The sequence below is a fragment of the Emys orbicularis genome, chromosome 15 (assembly GCF_028017835.1).
Source record: "Emys orbicularis isolate rEmyOrb1 chromosome 15, rEmyOrb1.hap1, whole genome shotgun sequence".
Taxonomy (NCBI): domain Eukaryota; kingdom Metazoa; phylum Chordata; order Testudines; family Emydidae; genus Emys; species Emys orbicularis.
The window spans coordinates 6,132,075-6,148,910 of NC_088697.1; the positions used below are offsets into that span (position 1 = coordinate 6,132,075).

The following is a 16,836-nucleotide window of genomic DNA, read 5'->3' on the forward strand; positions in this document are numbered from 1 at the left end:
TACCACTAAATTAAAGAAAAGCTGGGCATGTTTTGGGAAGCCATTCCTCACTAACACTGCTGAGATTTTGAGTGGTTTTGTAAAGGATTCTATTTCAGAGAAGTGTAAATTTACCCTAACCAAGGCCAAAGATTTGGAAAGAACTGGGGTTTAAAGAGTGAACACCCAATTCTTGCTTTCCACCCCGGTACAGGAAGCTATGGTGACCAATGACCCAAGGAAATTTGTTTGTACAACTCCACTTACTAGGTCAGTGTCTCTGATTGCAGTTGCAATGGATGCCAGGGTTAGATTGAGAACAATCATCCTTCACCATTTGGATCTAAAGAGAGAGTGCTTCATAGGACATTCCTTCCCCGTGGATCCCAAACTGGCTGCCTGATTGGGTAACATGGACTTTCAGGCTGTAGAAATGATAACCAATGAGGTAAGAAATGTGTCAGACTCCAATTTCAGACTTCTGGATACACGCAGGTTGAGTCCTGATTCTATGGTTTTCTGTCTGATGCTATGGCTACAAAATAAAGCTGATGTTACACTGGTGCAGCTGCTGTAGCACTGCTAATAGAGATGCTCTAAGCCAATGGGAGAGATCTCTCCCATCAGACTTTATTATTCCAGCCCCCACAAGCGGCGGTGGCTATGTTGGCAGGAGAAGGTCTCCTGCTGACATAGCGCTATCTACACAGGGGAGTAGGGCTGTGTAACTACATTTCTCAGCGGTGTGGATTTTTCACAGCCCTGAGCAATATAGTTATACCAATAAATGTCTTTAGTGTAGACCAGAACTTAGTTTTCTCTTGTGTTTTATGCATTTACATCACTTCTCCTCTCCCTCCTCCTACTTTGAAAGATTAAAAAGTGTGAAAAGAAAGGTATTTTTCCTCATGATGCAAACATTCCCACATAGGAGACCCTTTCCACCAACACACATGGCAGAAGATCCAGAGATATATGAACTCACAGAAGTGGTTGAGACCTACCTTGGGACAAACCACAACTTGAGCCAAGGTTCAGTTGTTGGCAATGGGGATTAAAAGAAAACTAACATATATGACAAGAATTTGTGGTCTTTGAATATGTTATTGTTACCAATGAAAATGAAATTATAGGTGAAGTTATTGGTTAAAGAGTAAGAGACTAATTGTGTGATAATCTGAATTATTTTTTAAAACTAAAAGTTGTCTTGTTTTTTGTTTTGTTAGTCATACAGGAAAATATGGCTAATCTTGACAAGTTAATTTGATTTAATTTACCCCCTGTAGTGTAAGGAGTTCTGGCAGAAAACCTCCCTCCAAAGGTTGGGGTGGAAGAATGTGTGCGAGGAGGAGTGTGTAAGAGAATATTGGCCCAGTATAGGTTATAATTTTTTTGTATTTCAAATAGAACTTATTTTGCTTAGCTTCAAAGTCAATTTCTATTAAAAGGAAAACTCCTCGAGGAGACAAGTTGTATAACTTTTTACCCACTTAGACTATACGGGTCACTGACTTCCCCACTTCTCTAATTTGCAAAGGAGAGGCATGATATCTGTCATAGGATGTGTCCAGCATATAGTATCATCAACCATCAGTATCAAGGAAAAGGCTGAAGTCCATTGCCTTTCATATCAAAAAGCCATCTAAAGGCTGGTCTACCCTGAAAAGCTATGTTCACATAGCCACATCTCTCAGGGCTGTGAAAAATCCACTCCACTGAGGGCTTGTCACCAAAAACTGGCTTTTGACAACAAAACAGCAATAGTGTACACACTGCAAGGTCACTTAAAAAAAATGCCAAGATTTGGCAACAAAAAACTTCCACCCTGTGAGAGTTTTGTCTTTTCCCCTCCTTTTATTGTCGACAAACAGCCAGTGTAAACACTACAGGTTTTTTTATTTTATTTTATTGGCCTCCAGAAAGTATCCCACAATTCCCATGCTGCCGCTGTGGTCAGCAGTTTGAACTCTGCTGCCCTGCAACCAACCCACCCTTCCCCCTTGCAAGCCCTGGGAATTTTAAATCTCATTTCCTGTTTGCTGGCTTCCCAGAGAAGCTTCCCAGGTGGCTTTCCAGGTGAGCATGGCTGGTTATCGCACCAAACGCACTCCTGCTTGGACCAGCACTGAGTTGTTGGATCTGATCAATATATGGGGAGAGGAGTCTGTTCAGTCGCAGCTGCGAGTGACTTGTAGGAATCGGGACACATATGGGCAAATTTCTTGGGGCTTGTGCGAAAAGGGCTATGATCGGGACATGCAGCAGTGCAGAGCGAACATAAAGGAGCTGAGGCAGGCGTATCATAAGGTGTGGGAGATGAACCATCGCTCCGGTGGTGCACCTAAGACCTCCCACTTCTATAAGGAGCTGAATGCTACCCTTGGTGGTGACCTCACCTCCATTGCTAATTGCCCCATGGATACTTCACATGCAGCTGAAAGAGGGGGTAACCAGGAGGCTGAAATTCTGGATGAAGACGTCAAGCTAGAAGAGGATGTGGTGCTCCCAGTGGTGTCGCCCGGTGGGGCAGGCAGCAAGGAACATTTCTCCACTCCAGAAGTGCTCTACGGGGAGCAGGGAGCAGATGAGATGCCGGGTAAGTTGTTGTGGCTTGTGTAGGGAATTGAAAAGTGGGAGACAGGTAGTGTTTTCTGTGAGCTGGACATTGCCCTGTGTAGCTAATCTGCATGGCCAAGCAGGGTGTCGATGGACATCGAGACCTGCGGGGAATCCTCCAGAGAGAGGCTCTGGATAGTTTCCAAGAGGTACTTGTTAATCCTCTGCTGCAGATTCTAAGGGATTGCAGCCTTGTTAGTTCCCCCATTGTAGGAAACTGTCCCCTACCATTTAGCAGTCACTGGAGCTGGGACTAAAGTGGCACATAGCTGAGCTGCATATAGACCAGGGTGAAATCCACAAGCATTCAGCAGCTGAGACCTGCTTTCTCTGGTCAACCTCAGCAACGAGATGTCAGCCAGCAGGTTGGCTGCCTGTGAAAAAGTGTGGGATAATTTTAGAATCAGATCCCTGCAAAGGTGCCCTGCAAGCCATGACCTTTTTGTCCATATGCACACCCGCCTTCCCCCACTCCTGAAACTTACCATGATTGGGATGCTCATGGAGCTGTGTGCCTGCCTAGAATCTCAGAGAGAAAGTGATCTCTACTAGCAAAATGCCCTTTTTACTAAAATGTTTCAGTTGTTTGCTGGAATGTAACAATCCCTCTTCTGTTCAGCACAGACCTTGAAGAACACATCACACACCCCCGTGGACCAGCTGTGGCAGATAAGAAAAAAAACCTAGGCACAGCAAAGAAGACATGTTCTGTGAGGTTATACAGCGCGATGAGAGACAGATCAGGGAATGGAAAGAGTGCTGGGAAGCCGAAAGGCAGGACAGAAAAGAGAATGCCGCTTTTGCTAGGCAAGCGACAGAGTGGATCATAAATGTTATGGAGAATCAGACAGAGATGTTCAAGTCTCTGATACAGCTGCAGACTGAGCAGATCCAAGTTCGAGCGCCACTGCAGCAGATGCACAATTCTTTGCCAACCGCACCCCACTCTATGCCCACACATTCCTTTTCACTTTACAGCACTCCTGAGTTTCCCCATCACTCCTCCCCCACCCTCACAGCTTGCACAATGATAGCTGGAGCTACACACAGTAGTGAGGTTTTACTCTTTTTAACAATAAATAAAGGATAAGGTATTTAATGATACAGCATTTTTATTCTGTGTTCTACAAAAGCATATAGCAATCAATTCACTCTCAGGAACAGGCTTCTAAAGCATTTTGTTACACGGATCTTGGGCCCCAAAATTGTACATGGATGCAACAGGGAAGTAACTCCAAAGCAGACATGTGTTACTGCCCCTCATTGTCAAAGTAGTTCCTCAAAGTCTCTCTGATGTTAATAGCATCCCTTTGGGCTCCTTTGACAGTTCTACAATTCATCCGGGGATGTGCAAAATGTGCCGTCATGCACCATTTTGTGTCCCACCCCTCCAATGGTTTCTGGCTTTCTTTCGTGCTGTTTTTCCAACTGTCATTCTTGGCACCTGAGTGTGATATGGACGGCAGCAACTTATCAGTGCTTTGTGCATTCACAGAGCAGCTGCATATAGTAGAGCATTGCTTTTGGGCTAGGGAAACAAGCACTGATTGGTGGGATCGCATTGTCATGCAGGTGTGGGATGATGACCAATGGGTACAGAACTTTAGGATACATAAAGCAACCTTCCTGGGGCTATGTGCTGAGCTGGTCCCTGACCTGCAGCAGAAGGACACAAGATTGAGAGCTGGCCTTCCGGTAGAGAAGCGTGTTGCAATTGCTGTGTGGAAGCTGGTGAATCCAGACTGCTACCAATCAGTCGCAAATCAATTTGGAATGGGAAAGTCCACTGTTGGGGCTGTATTACTCCAAGTGTGCAGGGCAATAAATCACATCCTACTGCATAGGACCGTGACTCTGGGAACTGTGCATGAAATAGTGGATGGCTTTGCAGAGATGGGTTTCCCTAACTGTGGCGGGGCGATTGATGGCACACACATTCCAATTTTAGCACCAGACCACCTTGCCTCTGAATACATCAATAGGAAGGGATACAGGAACTTTCTTTCCAGACCACAAGTTCACAGTGGGGGATGTGGAAATGCCCATAGTAATCCCAGCTTACCCCTTACAGCCCTGGCTCATGAAACCTTACACAGGGCACCTGGACAGCAGCAAGGAGTGTTTTAACAACAGGCTAAGCAGGTACCGCATGGGAGTCGAATGTGCCTTTGGCCGTTTGAAAGCTAAGCAGTTGGTGTTGTAATGTTACAGTGGAGGTTGAAATGAGGCTATTTCTTCAGGTAGAAGACAATCATTGTCTCAGGAGGGGGATTTGAACGCATGCCTTCATACGGAGCCCAGAACAACAAATGACAGAAAGACACAACCTTGCATCTGACATGTTAGACCACACAGCAAGCCTGACATGGTTAGTTCAGTGATTTATCAATCTTAGTTTTCTTTAACTTGTTATGAACTCTTCAGGGAGGCAGAGATGGCACATCTCTTTCAACTTCTAGAGACCTTCTGCAGCACAGCTGATTTTTATATGTAGTCTCCCTACATATAAAAATGTAAAGTGAATAAAAGATGGTTGCTAGCATTCTGAGAAAGTAATGTTGAACCTCAAACTCCTGCAGGGTGGGCCAGACGGCCAAGCAACCAGCACCCACAATTTCTACCACCTTTTGTTTTCAAAATAGCTCAGCCCTCAGTGTGTTGAGCCTTTCTGAAAACCTGGCCAAAATTTTTGTTGCCTAAATGGGAGCTGAGTTCTTCTGAAAATCTGGCTCTAGAGGTGGGTCTGAGACCTTCTGAAAATTCTGGCCCATGTGTCTGGAAGCTTTAAGAACCTTCAGAACTTTAATCATGTGCTAGAACCTGATGAGAAAACCTTCCTTCTGTAGAACTCAGCAGAGATTTTCTCACTGATTTACAATCACAATGTTTCATCTTGATCCCAGTTTTAGGTATCAACAAAATGCATTTATTGTATTTTTACATGCAATGTGAAACAAACACCCCTAGTTGGGTAGAGGGATAGAAGTAGGTCTGCCACTAAACCACATTGCCTTTCATCAGTAGTCACCTGAACAAGGTAGTAACCAGTGGCCAACAGGTGAAAGGCCCATCATCTATGCTTAGAACACTTCAGCAGCTAGACCTCAGGAATGGAAGAGGCTAATGATCACTTTCCCAGGGATGGTTACTTCCAAAGACTTGTATATAGAGTGGGATGAAAGCTTTTTGGATGAATATTTTATATGCTGAAATATTTTGGTTAACTCGAAATGATTTTTTGGTTTTGTTTCACCAAGAAAATTGGAAAAAATATTCATCTTGGGTCAACCTGAATGTCTATTATTGTTATTATAATGTTGGTTAGGCTAGCTAGCAAGAGAAAAAATAATTTGCACATGTCCATTTGTGTAAAAGGGCATGCAGCCTGGACTTCGAGGTGCACAGTGGAAACATGCCCACATTCTGTTACTAGTCAGTGGGAAACTTTGATTTTTATATGGTCTCCAAAGCCCTTCCCAAGATTATGTAGAAGAAGGGGAATCAGAAAAAAACATGGATTTGTTTAAATTGCCTGTGAAGAATAAATTAAGTTTTTTTTATATAGTCACCTTTCTCTAACAGGGAATCAAACCCAGATCACAATAATGAGTGTGGCAAATCCTAACCACTAGACCACCAAGGAGGTAATGATGTGGTTCATCTTCTCAGCTATGCTCCACTTTCTTAGGCTACTTTCTGTCCAATTTCTGAAGCTGCTACACTGTCCATTCCCTGAGGGGCTAAAAACAGAGAGTGCAGGAACCCCTGTGCTCAGGGTCACAACTTGAGCCCAACCCAAGGTACTGAAACAAACACAAATGATGCTTCAGCTTCTTCCAGCAGGATCACAGAGCAACACAAAGAAAGCCCATGAGAAACAATCCTCCTCTGCCTTCATTTATCCCATTGCAACCCTCTCAGCATCCAACCTGGACGCTCTTCTGGGAAGGACACTGAGCTGATAGGAGCTCTGGCATAGAGACCAAGGGAGGGAGTTTGTTCCCCCTCGGTGTGAGCTGATCGCATTCTGACTCCCGGGGTGTGGAACTGCCTTCCCCGTCACTTCCCCCCGCCCATGGAAAATCCATATATTCCATCGTAATCAATTGATTGACAGTGTCTCTGAGCCTAATAAGCAAGGTGACACTCCACCAGCGCTGTGTGTAATAAACTCCTATGCTTGACCTCTACACGGTGTGGATTTATGTTCCTTCAGGCGCCACCATGTGGCCAATTTATCCATTTCATGCTGGGGTGCTTTTACAGGGAAAAGCATTTTCTCTGCAGGGAGCCACTTGCCAGAAAAACCTGTTTCTGGCTGTCTGAGCTACAGCCTTAGACCTCGTGGACACTCTGTTGTGCATCTGCAGCCTCCTCTTGTCCCTTCCCCCATCTGGCCTGGGTGCCGAGTTCTGTTCTCTTGGGACAAATCCGTCAGCTCTGGCAGAGTTTTGGGGGAAAGGTGGGGTTTTTGTATTGCTGTTGTTTGTTTGTTTGGTGGAGGATCACAGTGACAGTTGTTGAGTGACACCAGGATGTGTTTTGTGAATCTTCTTCCAGGCGAACGATGCACTGGAAGGGCCCCTGCTTGAAGTTCAGCCATTGCACAACTGCCTTTTGAGCTGGGGCTGGTGTTATTTTATAACCAGCACCAGAGGGAATGTGTCCGTGACACTTTCCCCAGGGTCTGCCTCTCAGCACCTTATTCACAGCAGGTTGGAATCTTACTCTAGCACCAGGTTGACGATTTCCCTGGTTTAGTCGCACACTGCAATCCAATTGAACAGCAGGAAGGAAAAGCCTGGGCTTTAGTATATTTCTGAAACACTGCATGCACTTGGACAACTTTAAGTTCCCTGTGTGTCAGGGTAACACCCACCTCTGCATGTGGCTTGAATGAACAAACAATAACGTAGCAGCGGAGGGCAGTGAAAGGAAAACTAGATGGAAGGAACGTTTGTGCAATAGTTCGGCCTCTGTGCTGGGATAATATAGTGAATTCCAGCACTGGCCATGGGGGTAACAAACCTTTACCCGTTATTTTGCCTTTAGCCAAGCTCCTGGGCATAAAACCCACTGTTCTTAATGGGGGTAGGAGTCAGCAATTATTGAATTAAAAAATCTTCAGGGAAGTAGCTGCAAGTGGTCCCCAAAGGTTTCTTTGTGTTCACATCAGTACAGGAATGAGGCATAAAGCAGAAATGGGGGGAGGGGCTCTGAATTTAAATCAGTTTTAGAGAGAAATGTGTTCAAACACAGTGAGACTCGATGTATGGAAGAAATAACAAGTGATCCCCAGCTCCTTCCCCCACGCCTCAGGTGGGGATTAGCTGCCAACAGCTGCGACTGCTGCTCTGAGGGGAGCGGTATAAGCTATTTGCCTGTGGATGCAGCCCACCAGCTGGTTCTCCTGGGGCAGAAGGTGACTTGCTGGGCAGGGATGCGGCACTGGCTAGGGTCTGAAATATGAACAGGGGTCTAAGGAACCTGCCTCCAGTGGGGGTCAAGGATGCTGAGGCAGTGGAATCTCAGCATCACAATCATCAAGAATCAAAGCTGCTTGGGGGTGAGGATGGGGGGCAACAGCCCAACTGGATTTTTTGTGCATCGCTTTCACTACTTGCCCACAACAACCTGGCAGCTCCCAGCTTTCTCTCTGCACTACGGTTGTGTGCTCTGTGGAAAGGGGCTTCTAGGAATCGGTATTTCAGGAGTCATAAAGGAGATGGAAAAGTTAATGCCTTAGAAAAGTCTGTGTGTGTGTGTGTTAAATGGATAGGAGGGTGTCTAGAAACCACTCTGCTATAGTCTCTTTTCTCTGATTTCCTTAAGAAAATCTGAAGCAGGGAGCAAAAACAACTGCCTTCTCTGAGGCTTGAACTCAGGACTTTTAGATTATGAGACTGATGCGCTGCCAACTGTGCTAAGAAAGCTTGAAAAACTTTTAGGCTCAGTGCATATAGGACCCTCCTTCAGCAGTGAGTGGGCAGGGAAGGAGTCTGGTGTGTGTTTGAAGAGGAAGGGAGATCTGCTGCCCAGAGACCTGCCTGGCAGCTTTCTCAGCACCAAAAAAATCAACTCTCCCCATCACTGAACAATCCACCTGGGACTAAGAGCAGCACTGGGGGGCTTTCTCACTGCCACTTCTGCTGGGGTGGACAGGCGTCCTGGAGGCCTTTCCAGAAGAGAATTGGGAACTGAGTTGGGAAAAAAGTTTGAAAACAGGAAGCTTAGGTTTACACTCATTTATTTATAATATTAAATAATCCTTCGATTCTAGTGTCACAATCAATACAATTGCTTCAGCCTGATAGTTTCCCAAAGGGAAAACTTAACTTCTTCTTCGAGTGATTGCTCATGTCTATTCCACAATAGGTGGGCATGCTCGCCATGTGCACCAGTGTCGGAAGTTTTTCCCCTAGCAGTACTCGTAGGGGAGCACCCCTAGCAACCCCTGGAGTGGCGCCTCCACGGCGCAGTATAAGGGGCGCTGCACGCTCCCCCCACCCTCAGTTCCTTCTTGCCACCAGTGAAGCTGCTTGGGAACTGCTCTGCTCCAGCTTTGCTACAGCTCATCCCCACAACTCTTGTTCATTCAGTGTATGGTACCTGTAGTTAGTAGTTGATTAGTTAAGTTTAGTTTAGCTAGTGCGCCCGGGCCGCGGCATGCCCCACGCCCCGGGTTTTAAGTCGTGTGACACTTGTAGGCGACAGATGCCAGTGAGTGCACACAGACCAGGCCTAAGTGTGGGGGGGCTGGCCCCAGGCCTCCGCCGGCCATGGGGAAGAGGTGGAGCAGCCAGGGCCAGCCTTACCCAGAGGCAAAGTAGGCAGCTGCGTAGGGCACCAGGAAATTTGGGGCACCACATTTCCTGGTGCCCTGCGCAGCTGTGTGCTTCTCCAGCCTCTTCCTGCCCCCACCCTGCCCCTGCTTCCCTGAAGACTGCAGCCAGCCCGACCCTGCACTCACCGCATGGTAAGTGGAGTGACCCAGCCCCAGCCTGCTCCGCACCCCTGGCTCCCAGGCTTGGGGGGAGGGAGGAACCACCCCCCAGCACTTACCGGTGGTGTGGCTGGGAGCCAGGGGAGCAGAGCAGTGTTCATGAGAAGGGCATCATGGCTCCTGCTGTTCGGGCTCTCCAGTGAGGCACAGAGCTCCCTGCAGGACCTCCCATTTGATGGCAAGTCTCTGTTTGACTCCTTCTGCCCATCTTACTCCCTGCCCCCTCAGTCTCTTTCCTTCCCCATTGGGGTCATGCAGAGAGGAGCCCCAGTCAGTCTCTGTCACAGAGAGTCTGAATCCCATAAAGGGAGGGAGGGGTTGCTGTAAAACATTGATAATGGGTCGGAGAGGGGTGTGTGTGGTTAGGGGGAGAAAGGCTGGAGAACTAACAGTGGGGCTCAGAGAGATTCCCCCACAGATTGGGGAGATCTCCTGCTGCCCACCATCAGCCAGCTGTGGGAAGAACAACTCGGGATTGCTTGGGGAAGCCACCTTTAGAAACACAAGTGTAACATGCTAATTATATTTTAGTAAGATCAAAGCCTCCTCAAAGCCAGTGTTACAATCACTGGAATGACTTTGTCCTGATATTTTGTTTGCCAGCCGCAGCTGCAAAACAAGTCAAATTACAGCTCCTGTTCGGAGTCAATGCACACAGAAGAATCCGGAGGCTTTTCATTGCTTAGATTCTGCCGCCATATGCTGCGGCTATTTCATTTCTATCCTGTACCAAGATTTATCGTTCTGCAAAGCAATGTTAGGCCATTGGGAGAGACCGGAGCAGAGGCTCCATTTATTTAACCTGCCAAAAAGACAAGCAAGCAGAAATGTAGATTAGCACCGATGTTCCTCCAGCCCAACCTTCTGCTGATGCACCTCAGCCCCCACCCGTGCAGGGTTTGAAGCTTGCATTACTTAAATTCCAGGACACTGAGGGATTTCAGCTCCCCTTTGCCCAAAGGGAACCTGCACCCCACTCCCAACCAGGTTCTTCTTCATGGGATCACTGTAGGGGGGCTGGGTCTTGCTTTATATTTTCTCCCATTAGGACAGTCCAGGGTGCCTATAACTGGGGCATCTGAGCACCCAGGACTTTCTGTGGAGCTGCCATTCCCCATCCCCTTCTATGGTCTCATTTGTCATGGACTCCAGCCTTTTTTCTATCTATCGTCAGCACCATCCCAAGCAAGCTGTACTTGCCTCAAAAAGACAGTGTCCCCTGTTGGGTGTAAATCTCTGACCTCTCTGAGCACTGACTCCCCTCTGTTTCCTTGCCTCTCAGTCTGGGCAGATGGGACCTGTCCCTCCAGTGCTAGAGGATTTGCCCTTCTCATCTCCCATTGTCCCAAGCAGCACAGCGGGTGGGAATCTTAAACTTACTGATGTGACTTAGGAGCAGAAACCCCCACAGACCTTCCATGCAATTGGCACTTGCCCCTCACTGAGCAAGATTGAAACTCGGGCAGGGAGATGCTGGGTCACATCCGAGATGGGCATGAGCAAAGCTGCAGTGTGGGAAAAAAAAGAAAAGGGAGATGCTGGGGATTGAACCCAGGACCTCATACATGCAGAGCATGTGCTCTACCACTGAGCTACATCCCCAGCTTGCATAAGCCCTGCTCTGTGGGCCAAACCTGCTGTCCTGGAGGTTGGTGGTTCATAGGGGACACTTTGCAGCAGGGCCAGATTCTATACAGCAGAGGGGGAGAGAGAGTGCATGCCCTGGACTCAGGGTGCAGAGATACAAGAATCAGCCCTCATACTGCATTGGAGGGCGGGGGTGCTGCAATCCCCTGCTGGAAGGTAATGGTGGTGGGGGGGGGGGCGCTGTGAGCAGCTCAACACCTGACCCTGGTGGCAGAAGCGGTGGGGGGACTCCAGGTATTTCTAGGATCCACTATTTCCACCTGCCTATAAAGTCCAGCTTTCCCCAGCACATTCACTGTGGTGCAATTGGGTCACTGTTTCCAAGGCTATACAGCAAAGAATAGCTCCCAGTTTCCCTTCTATCTGCAGCAGGATTAGCCTGTGTCGGTGGTTAATGAAGTGGATCTAGTTGTAGATTGTTATTCATTCCCCACCTTGACAATTCACACAGTCCCTTTCCTACTCAAATCCCCAGCACCTCAGTGACCCCGGTAGCAGGGGTTGGGTTTTCCCTGTGGCCCTGAGATTTTCAGGGTCCTTTTTTACCTCCACCTAGAGTGAACTCAGCTTTTTTCCCATCCCAGACATTCCATGAAATAACAACAGCAGCATAAAGAAAGAGGGGAGGGAACATCTCACTGCCAGGGCTGGATGTGCCCAGGGCCCCCTGCTTGTCCATTGTCTCCATTGCAGAAGAGGAAGGTTCCATGGAATTTGACATCCTGCTTAGCACAAGGGATAAAGAAAGATGTTGCTGCTCCTGTGTCTGTGCACAGAAAATTGTGCTTCATTTTAAAAGAGAGGTGAGAAATGGCCCCTTGGTGGGACAATATCCTCAGGATTAAGAGCAAAGATTCAGGCTGAGAACCGATTTAACTCCACTCATCTGGGGTTTAAAAAACTGTCTTCCTTGGAGAGATTGCAAACGTGTGACATTAATCCAGACTCTGGGGGTTTGGGCTGCTTTAACTCATGGTAAAAACATGAACTTGATTCCAAGAAGGGAGAGAGGAGAAGCCTGAAGCTGACTTTAGTCCAGGCTGGGATCTCCTGGATGGGTGGAAACTTCCTTCCCTGCTACCAGGGGACAACAACCACTGGAGACATACCAGGGCTGGGATGAAAGGGGATTGTTGCATGGACTTTATGCATACAGTACCCCACTAACTCTAAATCCTCCACTGTAGCAGGAACTTAGAAAGTCACACCTCGGTCAACGGTAGGACAGGGATTTGAAAAAGAGATTCTTTTTTCGTCCCCTTCATGAGAAAGAAAGTAAGAGCTGGCCACTCAGGTGCAGAATACCACTTTTTCCTCTGGCTGAGGAGCTGGAAACCAGGCACAGATGACTGGTGTCTCCTGAAAGAGGCCGGGGGGGGGGGGCACAATTTCAAAGTTCAGCCCCACTCCCTTATGATCAACAGCCCCTCCCAGGTGTGAACAATGCAGGGAGAGGAAGCAGCAAAGGCAGCCTCTCTCCACTTACCCCTCCAGCAGCTGTGCAGGGAGGGAGTCTGGCAGCACCACAACATGATGTAGCAGGCGATAGCTAACCCAGGTGGGGCACATGACCCCACACACTGCCCTCTGCAAGTGTTGCCTCTGAAATTAGGAAAACTTGTGAGTTTAAGGCACAGCTGCACACCCAGAAGAAAGCCCAGCACGACGTGCCCAGGGTGAAGGGGGTGCTAAAGCCTGGCATCAAGCCAGAAATCTTCAAATCATCAATCTAATGCACTCCCAACTGAACTACTTTGGCAATGACCAGGCCAACCAGGAAGGCTTAATACACGAGTCGCAGCACATGCTAGGAAGATTTTAATCTTGATGTCACAATGCAGGAGACAAGCAGTGGACTTGGCCCCTGTGCGGCAGGCTGGGGTTTCCTATATCCCATTCACTCAAGCCAGCACCTGCCCCCTCCCAAGCTGTCACTGGCACCCCCAGGTCAGCAAGACAAGAGCAGCGGTTCTCACTGGAACAAGTCCACCCACAGCTTGCAGGCTCCTCCCAAGCCTAAAACAGAAAACCATCTTGCCAGAAAGCAGCCCACTAGGACTCACCATTGCTACTTTTCCTTCCACCCACAACCCCGCTTCTCCTGGGCTGCAAGTAGCCATCTCTGGGATGCCAAGAGGCAGGCACAGGATTCTACCTCCCAGAAGCCAAACACACCTCCTCAGGCTTTGGCAGAACGAATGGTGGCACTTTACTATCCCCACTTTGTTGCACAACTTCTTCCCTGACTTCCTCAGCTTGACTTTCCTCTATGGCCCCATTCCTGTCTTACTTCCTCCTTTTGCAAGTCACGCAAAGGAAGCCAGCAGGAAGTGATGTCCTCTATAGGCCAATCTCCAAGGTCAGAGGAGGCCAAGCCACAAGCTTCCAAAAGGTGACACGCCTAACTCCTCTAGGTTCTCCAGACTGATGCCAAAGTGCTTTCTCCGCTGATGTCACCACCCTCTGTCATGCGGGGGTTGGAGTTATCCCAGGGATGGGCCAATAGCAGAAGGAGGAGCACCTTCCTGGACAGCAAGGGGATCTGGGAAAAGGAAGCCAGCATGTTTCTGAACCAGGGGCCTTTTGTGTGTTAGGCAAACATGATAACCACTACACTGCAGAAACCCTCTTACAGTACTGTGTCCCTCCCTTCAAATTCCATCCACTTGGCTGGCGCTCGCCCTGGCACACACCAATGGGCGAACCTAGAGAAAGTGGTGGCAGCCCTTCGATGGGTCAGCTGGTAGAGCAGAGGACTGGAGCCGGTGTTCAGGAAGTCATCCTTACGTCACCCTTGTGATTCTCGCTTGAAGGAGAGCTTCTTTTTCTTTTTCTTTTCTTCCCCTTCCTGACAAAGTGCAAGAGAAGAATGAAAGGTCAGATGGGCCAACTCGGTGCAGAAGCCCATGCTGTCTTTTCCTGCTGCATAGCCTGAAATGAGGGACTTGTGGCAGTTAAAGGCAATGCTGCACTTTCAAAAAACATCTCTTGCCTACAGGCCCCATAGGCCCCCTCACCTAGGAGCTGGACTTGCTGCTGGCCACTTCTGGGGCACAGCGCGGTGTCAGAACAGGTAGTCAGAACTAGCTTGCCTTAGCCAGGCAGCACCATCAATGGGACTTTTAACAGCCTGGTCAGCGGTGCTGAGCAGAGCTGCCATGACCCAGTGCCTTACATTCTGCGACCCAGTACTGGGTCATGACCTGCAGTTTGAAAACCACTGACCTATGGGTTATAGACTCTCTGTGACACAGACTGACCCAGGCTTATCTTTGCATGTCCCCAGTGGGGAAGGAAACACACTGATGGGGGAGGAAGAAGATGGGCTGAAGGAGTCAAATGAGGCTAGACCAAAATAGAGGAGATTTTCTTCCTGTTAAAATGTACTGGAGTCTCATCACTAAAAACAAAAACACCATCTTCAGTTGGGTTTGGATCATCAGCCTTTCACTTATCAGACTAAGCTGTTAATGACAGACACAGATAACTGCCTACAGCCCAAGTTTGTCTAACAAGCACCTACACTGGTGCAAGTGGTTAATGCAGGGTTAGGAGTTGAGCCATTACCCGGAGTGTTGCTTTTCATTAGCCATGTAGCTTCCCCCATTAACTTTGTCTAATTCACATGGAAAGTGCCATACTAGGGTGATGAGAATAAATTCTAAACTCTGAAATGTGGAGGTTGGCCCATAGATTGGGATAAGGATGGGTTTGAAGAGAGAAAGCTCTAAGGGTATAAAACCAGACAGTCTCCAGGGACAGGTATGGTACAACTCCTTAACAGGGATCCATTTGGGGGAGGCGGTTTCACTTTCTCTGTTAAATGTACTGAGAGGTATTTTAAGATGAAGATAACGCCATGCTTAATAGTTGACTGGCATGTCCTGGGTTAAAGAAAGAAAGGGACCTGGGGTTAGTAGTCTGAAGTATTTGTGTTACCAACCCTGTCACTGTCTGACCCCCCTTAAGTTCAGAGGAGGTTTGTACTTTGCTGTGTGGTGTGCACAGACTCCTGGAGAGCAGTGGCAGCTGTTTCCATGGCAGAGATCCTTGCCCTTAGGAGACATTCTTGACTTGCTGTTTTGAAACAATTCAATAAAATAACAGTGGAACTGCAATGTCCGGTCTAAAATTTCAGCCCCCCGGTGCAAAAATGCTTTTTTAGGGTCTAAACAGGAGGCTTCCAGCTCTAGGACACCTGACCAGAGAGCTCAGTGGGGGCTGTAAGAGCTGCTGACTCTGAGGGTCCTGGGCTAAATCCACTGGCAGGTGGAAGCATTTTGATTTATTTGATTGATAATGAGTACCAGCTACCAGGGGCGAAGCCTGGGGCCCAATGCCACTCCAGCTGCTGCTAGGGAGGGGGGAACCTCAGTGGGTCAGCTGCTGCTCCAGCCACCCCAGGAGTGCTGCCAGGGGCCACTGAGGTACAGCTGCTCCCGCCGCTCTCAGAACCGCTGGTAAAGTGGTCCCGAGGGCCAGCTGCATTGGCTACTGCTTGGGCAGTCCCTGGAGCCAGCTGCTTGGGCGGCCCTGGAGTCAGCCACTGTGGCCACTGCAGAAGTCACAGAGGTCACAGGAAGTCACAGAATCTGTCACTTCCACCACCTCTGTGACAGACACGGATCCCTAATAATGAAACAAACCCCTCCCTGCTGTGACTGCAGTTCCTGGAAGAGAAGAGGAAGAGAGAAAGAAAAAGAGAGACTCCCTGTCACCTCTCCCCTGCTGCCTCCTCCCTTGTATTCTGTAACCTCATTTCACTGGATTCCCTGTGCTGGTGCTATGGGGGTGACACTAGAGTTTTGGGGATGGGGAGGGGAAGGCGGCTCTTCACTTCTCAACATTTCACACAAATTTGTCTTTGGGCTGAAATTTCTCATGTGGAGCCTCTTTATTGGGGGAGGGGGTATTTTGGGGAGTAGGCAGAGAAATTTCCATAAAGGGCCATTTTGTTCTGGTGACTGGTTTTGACCGGGGTCACATGTCCTCTGACACAGGATCATGTACAGAACATGGAAACTTGGTTTTTCCTATAAGCTGTAGAGTGTGAGTTCCTGGGAAAGGGCAGGGGGAGAGGGAGCAAGAGAAGAAATGCATAGACATTGGAGGAGAGAAATGGGGGGTGGGGGGGAAGAGACAGAGAGACAATAAATGATTGAAGCAGACCAGGTGTCCCAACTCAATCTTGATCATCACAGGTGTTCAGAGACGAGTAGTAGCAGGTTTTCTACAGTGTCAAGTCTGAATTTTGATTCTAGCAATCTGAGTTCAAATATCAAGGAGATCTCCAAATACCTGATCTCTTCCCCCCACCCCCCTTAGTATTATTTTTTATTTTGAAGTGTTTGGCTTAACCATGATCTTCTCTTTCCCTAACTGTATTGCAATTTGGGGTTTATTTTTATTTTGCCTCCCTTTTGTTCATGTCATTATAATTCAAACAGCAAAGGAATCTAACCCAAAACTTTATTTCCTCATCACGCAGGAACATCACACAAACATCGTACGCAGCTGGACTCATAACACTGAAGGTCAGGGGATGGAGATGCGGGTTTCCAAAGGGTTGTGTTTTTCTCAGATGACACAAG

General features: G+C 48.1%; 2 non-coding genes across 2 annotated transcripts; both read right to left on the reverse strand.

The window, feature by feature from the left end:
* Positions 1 to 8,455: 8,455 nt before the first annotated feature.
* TRNAM-CAU (transfer RNA methionine (anticodon CAU)) lies at positions 8,456 to 8,528 on the reverse strand. The gene has a single exon. It is a non-coding gene; the product is annotated as a tRNA-Met (tRNA).
* Positions 8,529 to 11,128: 2,600 nt separating this feature from the next.
* TRNAA-UGC (transfer RNA alanine (anticodon UGC)) lies at positions 11,129 to 11,200 on the reverse strand. The gene has a single exon. It is a non-coding gene; the product is annotated as a tRNA-Ala (tRNA).
* Between the last annotated feature and the right edge of the window lie 5,636 nt (positions 11,201 to 16,836).